At 41.5% G+C, this 12,046-nt stretch overlaps 1 non-coding gene across 1 annotated transcript; it reads right to left on the bottom strand.

Annotated features, from left to right (window-relative positions):
* Positions 1 to 8,156: 8,156 nt before the first annotated feature.
* Positions 8,157 to 8,261, bottom strand: LOC115803107 (U6 spliceosomal RNA). Its single transcript, XR_004023770.1, has one exon. It is a non-coding gene; the product is annotated as a U6 spliceosomal RNA (small nuclear RNA).
* Between the last annotated feature and the right edge of the window lie 3,785 nt (positions 8,262 to 12,046).

Genomic DNA, 12,046 nt, shown 5'->3' with positions numbered 1-12,046 from the left:
AAAAGTAAATATGTGATCAGACATTTCCTGGAGAAAACTTTAAGAAGACATTAGAGTATGCACGTGTGTGCGCGTGCGCGCGCGTGCGTGCGCGCACACACACACACACACACACACACACTCCTCCCTCTCCCAGCACTAGTTAGCTTGCTCATGGATCCTGGGGCCACTCCCTTATTCCAGCGAGATCCCCCTGTAGACAGACAGTCAAGAAATCCTTCATTTGTTCCAGAGAAGATAGAATCCAGCCTGAGTGCTAAGTCAATTCCTTCTGCTATAAATACAGATTTTTTTCTTTAAAGTCTATCTTTAAAAGACAGTTTTAAAAAACTAAAAAGTTTTAAAAGATACACAGAATATTTCCAACTGAACTTGAGTAGAACATCACTTTAAAACTGAAGTCACATTTGATATACAGCTATGCTGTCTTATAGCCCTCTGGGGACTTTCCTTACTGTAAACTTGGAAAGACTTTGTGAAAATGCTATTTCATTGTTAAGATGATAGGAATTTGTTTAGCTCTTTACAAAGTATTCTCACAAACTAATAACAATGACAGTAACAATATCTGGTGTTTATCAGTTGCTGAGTATGTGGCAGACACTGTTCAGAGTGCTTTCCAGGCTCATTTAATCCTCTCAATAACCCTATCACGTACGGACTGTTATTATCCCCATTTTCAGATGTGGAGACTGAGACATCAAGGGGCTATGTAACTTTACCCAAGTCACACAACAAGTAAGTGCTAAGGCAAAGGATTCAACTGAAGCTATGGTTGATTGTAAGGCTTTTGTACTTCCCACTACCTCGTGTGCCCTCTTAATCATTAGTGTCAAGTGAGAATCCTGTTTCAGATCAGTTAAGCGACTTCATTCTGGTGCCCCAACCAGAAGTGACCAAAAAACGATTTAACGTTTTTCCTTTCCCTTTTACTGATTTTTTTCCCTTCTATGTCATGAGCCTCTAGGTCAATATTTTATTGAACTCAAAACATTCACTGAGTCCCTATTATGCACCAGGTGCTACGTGACGTTTGGTGGTACAAAGATAATGAACTTACTGTCCTTAAGGAATTCACAATCTGAGTTTGGGGGATTAAGCAGATAAAACACAGTGACAAATGCGAGCAGTGTGGAAAATGTTCTACTAGGGCTAAGTACATGGCATTCTGGGAACACTGAGGATGGGGCACTGTCCTAGTCTAGGGACGGTCCAGAAAAGCTTTGTAGGGGAATTGAGTCTCCAAGAACAAATGGGAATTAGCCAGATTGAGATAAGAAAGATGTTGTAGACAGAAGAAATACCTTGTGCAAAGGCCCAGATATATTTGAGAGCACAGAGCCTTTGGGGACCTCCAAGAACTTTTATGTGACCTTGAGTTTAGACGAAAAGAAGCCAGAGAGATGGGCAGGATTTTGATAATGAAGACTGCTGTAAGTCATTGTAAGCGGTGTTGGCTCTGCAGTTGGCTGTGTCATTGAAGAATTTTAAGCAGGTCAGGTAGAGAGCGGGATAGAATAGACGAAGTAAGCTTAGAGGCAGGGAGACCCATTTAGGAGGCTATTATAATTGTCTAGATAAGAAATGATGAGGGTCCTGACCTAAGGCAGAGGCAGTGAGTCAAGCTTTTTCTGCCTCCCCGGGATACACTTAATTGCTTCACTTGTTGCCTTCAGCAGCCAGCCTGTCTGCCTGACTGTCCATTCAGCCCCTGAATCTTCATCCCTTTCTTTGTCTTCCCGTGCTGCAATTCATGTACCTGTCTCTCCTATTAGACCTCAACCCCTCAAAGGCAGCCAGTGTATCTTTTTAATCTTTATTTTCACTGTACAAGTACTGTATCTGGTACATGTTTTACAAGTTCATAATGGAGATCAGTTTAGTATGGCCATAGCCTAGGGTCCTTTTTGAAAAGGACTAAAGGGACTGTTGGAAAGGAAGGATGAGGGGGTAGAACTCTTTTGCTCTACAGTAAATTGAATGGCGCTGACAGATGAGAATTGCCTATGACTTGGACTCTGCCAAAATGCATTAGCGTTCTTCTGGGATTTAAGGTAATTTCCTGGCAGGCTTAATGTTTACTCTTTGTAACGTTTACACAACTTCTGTGCCTTCTCTTAAAAACGAATTAGACTTCAACACAAGTAATTAAAGATGGGAATAGCAAAAAAAAAAAAAAAAAAAAAAGATGGGAATAGCATCGTTCGGTTCTATTACCTGTGTCCCTGAGTACGAACCTACCCTCTACACTGTAAGTGAAACCCTGCTCTCCTCCCTGTAAGTTGTATGGGGGATGGACATTTAGCTAAGGGGCTTGCAAAATTTCTTTATCTTTTAAAATATGAAAGCCTCCACGGAAGCCAAATAGAGAAATCAGATTTTTACAAGGAGCTGTTCTTGCTGAAGTCAGGGCCAGTTTGGGGGGCCCACAGCCTTGTCCAGCTGCCTTTTCCACCCCTTCCCCACTCCTAAATAAAAGGGCTGTGAAAAGCACTAATCAAGACCATCCACATTTTCCCTCCTAACTATTCACTTTGATCTAGTTCTCTTAAGTTTCAAACTATTATTACACGAGCTTTTTACAGGCACAGTGGTTTTGTTTTTATGTTCCATCACTTTTGGACCCTGGTGTCTTCCAACAAGAGGGGGATTTGGCTTCTCTTCTGTCTTCCTCCCAGGTTCTCATATACCCTTCTCCAGCACTGACTGGAAGACATTCTTGCACCTTGCAGTAGATGCCTTCCAAGACCTTAACCCAGAGATAATCATCATTTAGATAAAAGACTTATCCCACTACTGGGCATATACCCTGAGAAAACCATAATTCAAAAAGAGTCATGTACCAAAATGTTCATTGCAGCTCTATTTACAATAGCCCAGAGATAGAAACGACCCAAGTGTCCATCATCGGATGAATGGATAAAGAAGATGTGGCACATATATACAATGGAATATTACTCAGCCATAAAAAGAAATGAAATTGAGCTATTTGTAATGAGGTGGATAGACCTAGAGTCTGTCATACATAGTGAAGTAAGTCAGAAAGAGAAATACAAATACCATATGCTAACACATATATATGGAATTTAAGAAAAAAAAATGTCATGAAGAACCTAGGAGTAAGACAGGAATAAAGACACAGACCTACTAGAGAACGGACTTGAGGATATGGGGAGGGGGAAGGGTAAGCTGTGACAAAGCGAGAGAGAGGCATGGACATATATACACTACCAAACGTAAGGTAGATAGCTAGTGGGAAGCAGCCGCATGGCACAGGGAGATCAGCTCGGTGCTTTGTGACAGCCTGGAGGGGTGGGATAGGGAGGGTGGGAGGGAGGGAGATGCAAGAGGGAAGAGATATGGGAACATATGTATATGTATAACTGATTCACTTTGTTATAAAGCAGAAACTAACACACCATTGTAAAGCAATTATACTCCAATAAAAAAAAAATAACTGGAAAAAAAAATCCTTTATTGAAAGGATAAGTGTTAAGAAAGTAACATTTCCCTTGAATTCTCGCAGTTTATTGTTCTTGTTAAAATTTAATTATACCTCACGAGCTCTGGCGCATGTGGGTATATTTAATGGCCTTTGTGCTTTTACCGAATGTGTTAAAATTAATACTTGGCCTTACAGAAAAAGAGGCTGAACTCTGTGCCTAAAGATTTTTCAGGATTACTAAGAGGCTTAAGAGAGATCAAAGAGACCTCAGTTTGTTTGTGCCTACATGTGAAAAAGTAGTTATTTTTTCTTGAGCCACAGAGAAAGGATTTGCATACATAAAATTTGGTAAAGGATTACTTATTGGAAGAAATGAAAGGCATTCTATGGGTAAGAGTTTTTAGGCACTTTGTTGAAGATGATCAGCCCAGTTCTCTCTTCTGTCTTAGCCCCGTTCTCCCCATCTGTTTTCAGAAAGCTTTACCGCTCATGTTCAGAAGCCCACCAAGGGCTGGGGTGAGGGGCTCCCTGTCAGCCCTGTTAGGTGGCTATGTAATGAATCCTTTCTGTCCAGTAAGGTAATGCTGAGGTTGTGCCCCACTTTTTTTTTTTTTTTTTTTCCGGTACGCGGGCCTCTCACTGTTGTGGCCTCTCCCGTCGCGGAGCACAGGCTCCGGACGCGCAGGCTCAGCGGCCATGGCTCACGGGCCCAGCCGCTCCACGGCATGTGGGATCCTCCTGGACCGGGGCACGAACCCGTGTCCCCTGCATTGGCAGGCGGACTCTCAACCACTGTGCCACCAGGGAAGCCCTGTGCCCCACTTTAGAAATCTGATTCATAAACACAATAGATTCAGTAATTCTCAGCTCTATTAAGGGTGATTATTCACTTTGAGAAAGGTCTTTGCGAGTAAGTGTATTTACCCCAATTCCTGAAAATAGCCCTCTCTTAATGCTTTCTGGGGACTGTGTATGGATCATGTATACAATCTAGAGGAAGGAGAAGAGAAACGCAAAGCTAAGATGTTTGGGGATCTGCTGGCTCTTTGCAGAACAATTCACAAAGGTGATAAAGAATCTCTGAAATGATTTGTTTCTCAAATTCAATTTATACATATATTTTTTTGTAGAAATGCAACACCCATTTAATGATTTGTCTAAAGAGTATCGCAATTGTAATTTTCTGATATTCGATGTGCTGTATAATATATAAGACATTTCAGTATATAGAATGGTATCTGCAACCCCTTCTGAGTGCCCTCCAGGGCTCAGTGAGAAGCCAAGGATAGAGAATTTAACTTTCTCTCACTGTGAGCGTCACTTGTGATCTCTGAAGGGAGGTGCTTACCTAGAGATTTAATTCTGCCCCCAGATAACAGTTACTTTCTTTCAAGAAGGCTAGTTATTGAGGGCTCATATACTCAGCCCTCAATAGTTATTGAGGGCTGAGTATATGCCAAAAATGTGCTGGCTAGGTAGGTTTCAAGGAGAGGATTATCAAACATCTGAGCAGAATCAGATAAAGGGCCAACCTCACCAGGAGTTCTCTGCTTTAGTACATTGTAGGAATTTGGCAAATCAGGACATATCCAGAGAGGACTGACTACAGGGAGAAGGTTCTGGAAGGCATTTTGGTTGAGAAAATGTTGAAGAAACAAGGGCTATTTACCTGGAAAAGGGAAGATTTTTGGTAAAGAGATTCATGAAAAATGTCTCAGTTCTCACTGTTCAGTATGATAGCTGTGAACCACACGTGGCTATTTAAAGTAATTAAAATTAAATAGAAATTTAAAAATTAGTTCTTCAGTTACACCTGCACATTTCAAGGGCTCAGTAGCCACATGTGGCAAGTAGTTATCATATTGGACAACACACAGATTTCCATCTCTGCAGAAAGTTCTGTTAGACAGCGCTGCACTGCATATCTGAGGGATTTCATGTAAAAGAAAGAATGGATTCAAACTGCATATCCCCAGAAGGTACAGTTTTGCCCAATGGAGAAGAACCGGGGGGAAATTTTTCCAACACTTGAGGTAGTCGGGAACAGAAGAAGCAGAGTCGGAAGCTCTCTAAGAGGGGAAATATTGCCTCTCGATGACCCTTGTCCAGGATACTATAGAGGAAGTATGAGCATCTCAGCTGTCAGACTTTGTCTGCTTGTGCATGTCAGGCCCTGAGCCTTGGCCCAGCCAGCACACTCAGGCATCGGTTCAGAGCTCTCTGCAGCTTCCTGCATTATATGTGATAGAAAGTACCTGGTAGCCTGGCTGAGACCAAACTCAACTTCCTCTCTCCGTTCTGTTTTAAGCTGATTTAAACCCTCCTTGGGAGGTTGGTAATTTACAAAGCTCATGAAAAGCTTTCAAAGAAATTATGCCTAGAAAAAAATTTATTTCTGGAAACTCAAAAATGGGAATATACTTTCTGAAAATAAATTCAGGTGGATGATGGATGAGGATAATGAAAAGGCCTTGTTTTCTAACCCTATGCAGCCTTGAGTTATCCAAGACCCTATATATTCATACACTTGAACTTAAGCCGAATAAAATAATCAATTAGCAGTTGGCAACAGTTTTTCCTTGGATAAGACACAAAGCAAATAGTTGGCCTGTGTTTGGAGAGGTCTGTGTTTGCAGGGTATCTTAATGGCAAAGTCATGCTTTCTCAAATACTTGGTCAAATTTATATAGAATTGAGGGACCATAATAAGTAGGTATTTATAAAGCTCTTTAGTAGCTTTTGAAGATACTGTGCCTGAGAATTCAAATAATTATTTCTGGAAATCTGAAACCAGGGTTGGTTACCTGAGGGCATTCCTTAATTGAAGCTTGATGGTGTTGCCCTGCCTAAGAATCTCCGTTCTGGTCAAGCCTGGGCAGTTTTATTGGTCTTTTGGAGTTCTGAAACGACACTCTCAAACTGCCTGAGAGTACCAGAGGAGGAAAATGACACTCATTAAATATTTTAGGATTGTCTGTCTAAGAGGTCAAGAGAAAAAAGGAATTGCATTTCTGTAGAGTCACTGGAGACAGATTGTGGTCTGAACACCTCAGCTATCTTGGATTGACCTTGCCATTTTCTAAACTCTCCATGGGAAATCATTGTCTACTCTTTTTTTAACCTTAGTTGTTTATTTTTCAATGTCTTTTAATTTGCTCTTTTGAGGACATGGGTGGCATGGATGGTATAAGCAGCTGGTCTCTCCTCTTCCTTCTCTCTCCTCTCCTATTCAATACAGAATCGGGTTTACTCCTATCCAATGGACAGGGATAAAATATGCTCTAGGCAAGTGTTTTTTTTATCATTGATGTTTTCCAACCCGCCCTGTGCTTGAAACTCAGGTATCAGTCCTGTGCCCTGACCCTCTGAGAAAATGTCTTGTCCAGGCAGACACAGATGATTTATTTGCCAGAACTAAGTTTCTTCGGGAAAGCATCCTTGGTTTGATCTGCCTACACTGAGAAAGGAGCTCTTGACTATGTCTGTACATGGTCAAGAGAAAGTTCTCATGGGCAGTGATGAAGTTAAATGAAATTAAAGGATGGGTGGAGTTTGTGGCATGGGTGAGGGGGGCAAAGCATTCCAGGGAGTGGAAGTGGCACATGCAAGGGGAGAGAAACCCCAGAGCTTGAGATGTTTAAAGGAAACTCAAGGATGGTTCTGTGAAAAGAAGTAATGGGAGAATCATTCATTTATTAACAAATATTTATTAAGAACCCATGATTTGGGCTTCCCTGGTGGTGCAGTGGTTGAGAGTCCGCCTGCCGATGCAGGGGACACGGGTTCATGTCCCAGTCCGGGAGGATCCCACGTGCCGCAGAGCGGCTGGGCCGTGAGCCATGGCCGCTGAGCCTGCGCGTCCGGAGCCTGTGCTCCGCAACGGGAGAGGCCACAACAGTGAGAGGCCCGCGTACCGCAAAAAAAAAAAAAAGGAACCCATAATTTGCTAGGTACTGTTCTAAGCACCAGAAATACGGTAGTAAATTTTTAAAACTTCCTGCCCTTATGGAACTGATATGCTAGAGAAAGGAGTCAGAAAATAATCAATGCATATAATCAAAGTTTTAAATTGGTTCTTTCTAAAGGGCTATAATAATAATAAGGGCTACATGAGTGTTTGATAAACTGAGTAATTTTGTGTGTTGGTTAGAAGGCAATAAATCCTGTCAGGGCTGGGTGGTGGGTATTATGGAGTTTGGTAAAGAAAATTGCAAGTGCCAAAGGGAGGGTTGGGAGTGGGTTGTAATGTTACAACCTCTTTGAGAAACCTTTTTGTTTTTTTAAGATGACTTTGGATTTATTGATGACTTTTAAAAAAATTTTTATTGGAGTACAGTTGCTTTACAATGTTATTAATTTCCGCTGTACAGCAAAGTGAATCAGTCACACGCATACATGTATCCCCTCCATTTTAGATTTCCTTCCATTTAAGTCACCACAGAGCACCGAGCAGAGCTCCCTGTGCTATACAGTAGGCCCTCATTAGTTATCAATTTTACACATAGTAGTGTATATACGTCAATCCCAGTCTCCCAGTTCATCCCACCCCCCATCCCCCCGCAGTATCAACAAGTTCATTCTCTATGTCTCTACTTCAGCTTTGCAAGTAAGTTCATCTGTATCATTTTTCTAGATTCCACAATAAGCAATATTATATGATGTTTGTTTTTCTCTTCCTGACTTGTTTCATTCTGTATGACCGTCTCTATGTAAAACTATGGGACGCTTCACGAATTTGAGTGTCATCCTTGCGCAGGGGCCATGTTAATCTTCTCTGTATCGTTCCAGTTTTAGTATATGACAGCAGAAGCTAATCCTCATGCCGAAGCGAGCATGAGAAGCCTTTTTGAAAATGCACCATTGAGCAAAGACTTAAAAGGGGTATGGAGTTAACAATACGGTTATTTTGGTAAAGAGCCTTCTGTGCGGGTAACAGCCGGTGCAAAGACCATGAGGCAGAAGAGTGTCTTCAGGAAATAGCAAGGATGCCAGGGTGCGAGAATGAGGCTGGGGACATGGGAGGGGGGCAGATAGAAGGTCACCATAAGGACTTCGGCTTTCATTCTGATAAAATGAAGAGTTGTAAAGACTGACTTGGATTTTAAGAGGTCAGCCTGGCTGCTCTATTGAGAATAGACTTTGGGGGGTAAAACTAATGGCCACATGATAAGGCAGCCAGCTGGGCAGCCACACAGGGTACTAAACTGTAAAGGGCACTAAAATAGCACTATTATAAGAAAAAGATTGTTCCTACCAGAGCTCACCTCAGGGAAGGTACAGTACATATCAATGAAATTTAATCAAGGACATGAGTAGTTGGGTAACAAAGGTATCCACTGAATGCTCTCTGAGGTCTGTGGGTCTAGTGAACTGCAGGCTTTTTGTTTTGCTGAGTGGGGCACTACAGTATAGGGCCAGAGGTACGTTATCAGAACCGTAGAAGAGAGGCTTCCCTCCACCTTGAGCTCACACCTCCTTAGACTGGGGTTCTTATTGATCAGAGCATCCAGAGAGCCGAGTTTCAGTCCCACCGCCCTAAAGGGAAATGCAGGGCTGGATCCTCAGTGACCTTGAATGCCCTTCAGAAAATACCTAGTTACATAACCCATACACACGTTCATGCTGGCCTTCTTTTCCCATCTCCAGACCCCGTAGGAGGAGAACCTATTCCTTCCTCCTGGGAGCAGTTTTATTCCACTCTTCAGTAATAAAGATTCATTGTTACTCAGAAAGACATTGTAAATCATTTCTGAAAGCCTCCACTCTTGAACAATGGGGTTTAGCTGAGGATGGCTCAGAGGATTAGCTGCTGCCGTCATAAAGATCTGGCCCCTACCTGGGAGTAGAGCCCTGGGGATCACTGACATGGATGAGTAGTTCCCAGAACCACAGTTCAGAAAGGACAGTCTAGTTACCAACAGCCTGCTGTAATTCAGCACACTTTCGTTGAGTGCCTGAACCATGGCTTGTGTCCTTGATGGAATCACTTCTGGCTCTATCATCTGTCCCCTGAGAATAGCACTGTTGTCAATCCCACCTAGATTAGATCAATTAGCAAGGAAGAAGCAAGCTCATATATGCATGCTATTCATTCAAAGTGTGCGTATAGGCATTTAGTATGAAGAACTGCTATTTCACTTGTAACTTTGTTTAATTATGATTATGGAGTGACAGAAGTACGTGTAATAGGAATTTTCTATATTAGTCACCTCTGTATACATGTCAAATTAAAAATGTACAGTGTCTGTAATTCTTTCCTTTTTCTTGGTGTTTGTTCTGAATACGTTTACGGAAATATACATTTATGTCTGAATCAAATTTAAAAATTGGGGCTTGTATTTTATTCATCTTTTTAAAATTTAACTTTTCTAAATTTAACTTATTACATTTTGACACAAGTATTAATCTGAGATAGATTGGATATTTGAAAAAATTAAAAATGAATTCTTTACCAGAGATAGCTTGAGAAGCACTGAACTAGAAAACTAAGAAGAGGGCATATGGTACTATTTTTATTTCTTACCTGTGGAGACTCTCCAGACCCGTCATCAGCTGTGCTCCGAGCTGTTTTCTACTTACAACAATGGGTTTATGGGATGCCATCTACCCCTATTCTCCTGTCCTCACACCCACGACTGCACAAGGTGGTTCCCTATGGAGTTAGTAATGCTGCCCACAGAGAAGGAAGTGAAAATAATAAAGATAGAACCTCACATCGGCCCAACTCATTTGAGACAATAAAGCCAGCTATAAAAGAGTCAATCGAAAAGGTCAAACAATGTAGGGGGCACGGCATCTTACACCTCATGGGAAGGAGAACTTTAAGGTTATTTTTCCTTTTCCTTCTTTCTAAAGGGAGCACAGCTATCAAAAGAAGAAAGCTGACAACCTCCAGTGCAGCTTTTAGGATTTCAGTTGAGAATATCTATGAAGTATTTTCCTTCTCACCATGAAATTATCTGCTAAAGCAATTCTGCAGTCACTCTGAATACATACAAAGTAAAATGACTTACACTCTGAGAGTTACATTTCCAACTGATGACGTGCAAAAAGCAGCTTTGCAAAATGTACCTTTGTGTGCAGAGCCCAGTGAGCAATTAACTAGCCCTCTTGACCAAGCTGTGTAGGCACAGAGCCTGGGCAGCACCTTTGCCAAGTCTGCCCCAGGCCTGCCGAGGTGGCATGTGGCGACTCAAAGTCTAGTGGGAAACATATTCACCATCAAAGAGCTGGTTTCTTAAACCAGGGTAGAATATAAATTTACTTTTTTCAATCACAAAATTCAATTCTAACCTTTTAAAAACAGCAGCTGGCAAAATCCTTCATGAATATGCATTCTCTCCTTAACTTGTAATTTTGTCATGCAACAAACATTAACAAATACTGCTGTATTTCAAGGCTCTAGGTGGAGAACCGGGAAGATCAAAGATGAATGACAGTCTCTAAGGTAAAGGAGCATTTGCCATGTAGTAAACAAGTAATTATTTTAATACCTTATTTATACATTACAGCCTACATTTGAACATCACAACTGCCCTCATCCCAATGAAATAGGCGAGAATGAGTTATGCCATTTTGCCAAAGACGAACTGGAGATAGGATGTATTAAATCATCTTCTTATGATCATACCACAAACGGCAGATCCAGAACATAGTGCTGGCTAAGAGCATGGCTTTGCGGTCATTGGGATCTGGGTTCACAGGCCAGTCATCACCTTAGCTGGTTATTTTGGATATGTTAGCCCATTTGTGCTTCTGCCTTCTTTTTTTAAAAAATTTCTATTTTTTTATTTATTTACTTACTTACTTAGCGCGCAGCATGTGGGATCTTAGTTCCCTGACCAAGGATCGAACCCACACCCTCTGCATTGGAAGTGTGGAGTTTTAACCACTGGACTGCCAGGGAAGTCCGCTTCTGCCTTCTTATCTATGAAATGGAGATAACATCTGCCTCATAGGCTATTGTAGGATTAATTGAGAAAATGTTTGTGAAGACGGGAGGAACTCAGTAAGTGATGGTAGGTGTCATTATTTCATCAAGAATCCTTTATTAAGCTCCCATTTACATACACTGCACTATGTAGAAGATAACCTAGACACAGGAACTCACGATATAATACAAGGAGAAACAGACAAGGGAAGTAACACAATAAAACAAAAGTGACAAATCAGGCACTGATAAGGACTGCCTCCTCAGTGTTCCTGTAGCAATATCTAGATCTCAGAGCACGTATGGAATATGCTGTCATTGTCAGGGTCTCAGGCACTCTACCCTCACCCTTCACTAGTAGATTATGAACTCCAGGTAAGTTTTAGTATTTTCCTAAAACCTTACTTATTTACTCTATAAATACTGATAGAGCTCGTAGAGTCAGGGAATGAATGCACCAAGGATACAGCCGTGGTCCTCGCCCCTGGGGACATGCCATGTAGCAGACACTCAACAAAAGCATGCTGAATTAAGGTAGATTGTTGATGATTAGATTGTTCTTTCTGGCATTTTCCAGTTGTCTTTCTTTTATTGATTTCTAGTGTAATTCCATTGTGGTCTGAGAGCAGACACTGTGTGATTTCTATTCTTTTCAGTTTGTGAAAGTGTGT

Source organism: Delphinapterus leucas, chromosome 1 (genome assembly GCF_059928025.1).
Source record: "Delphinapterus leucas isolate spDelLeu-1000000601 "Yukka" chromosome 1, BTC_Dleu_Yukka2, whole genome shotgun sequence".
NCBI classification, from domain to species: Eukaryota; Metazoa; Chordata; class Mammalia; order Artiodactyla; family Monodontidae; genus Delphinapterus; species Delphinapterus leucas.
This window is presented reverse-complemented; position numbering and strand designations above follow the sequence as displayed.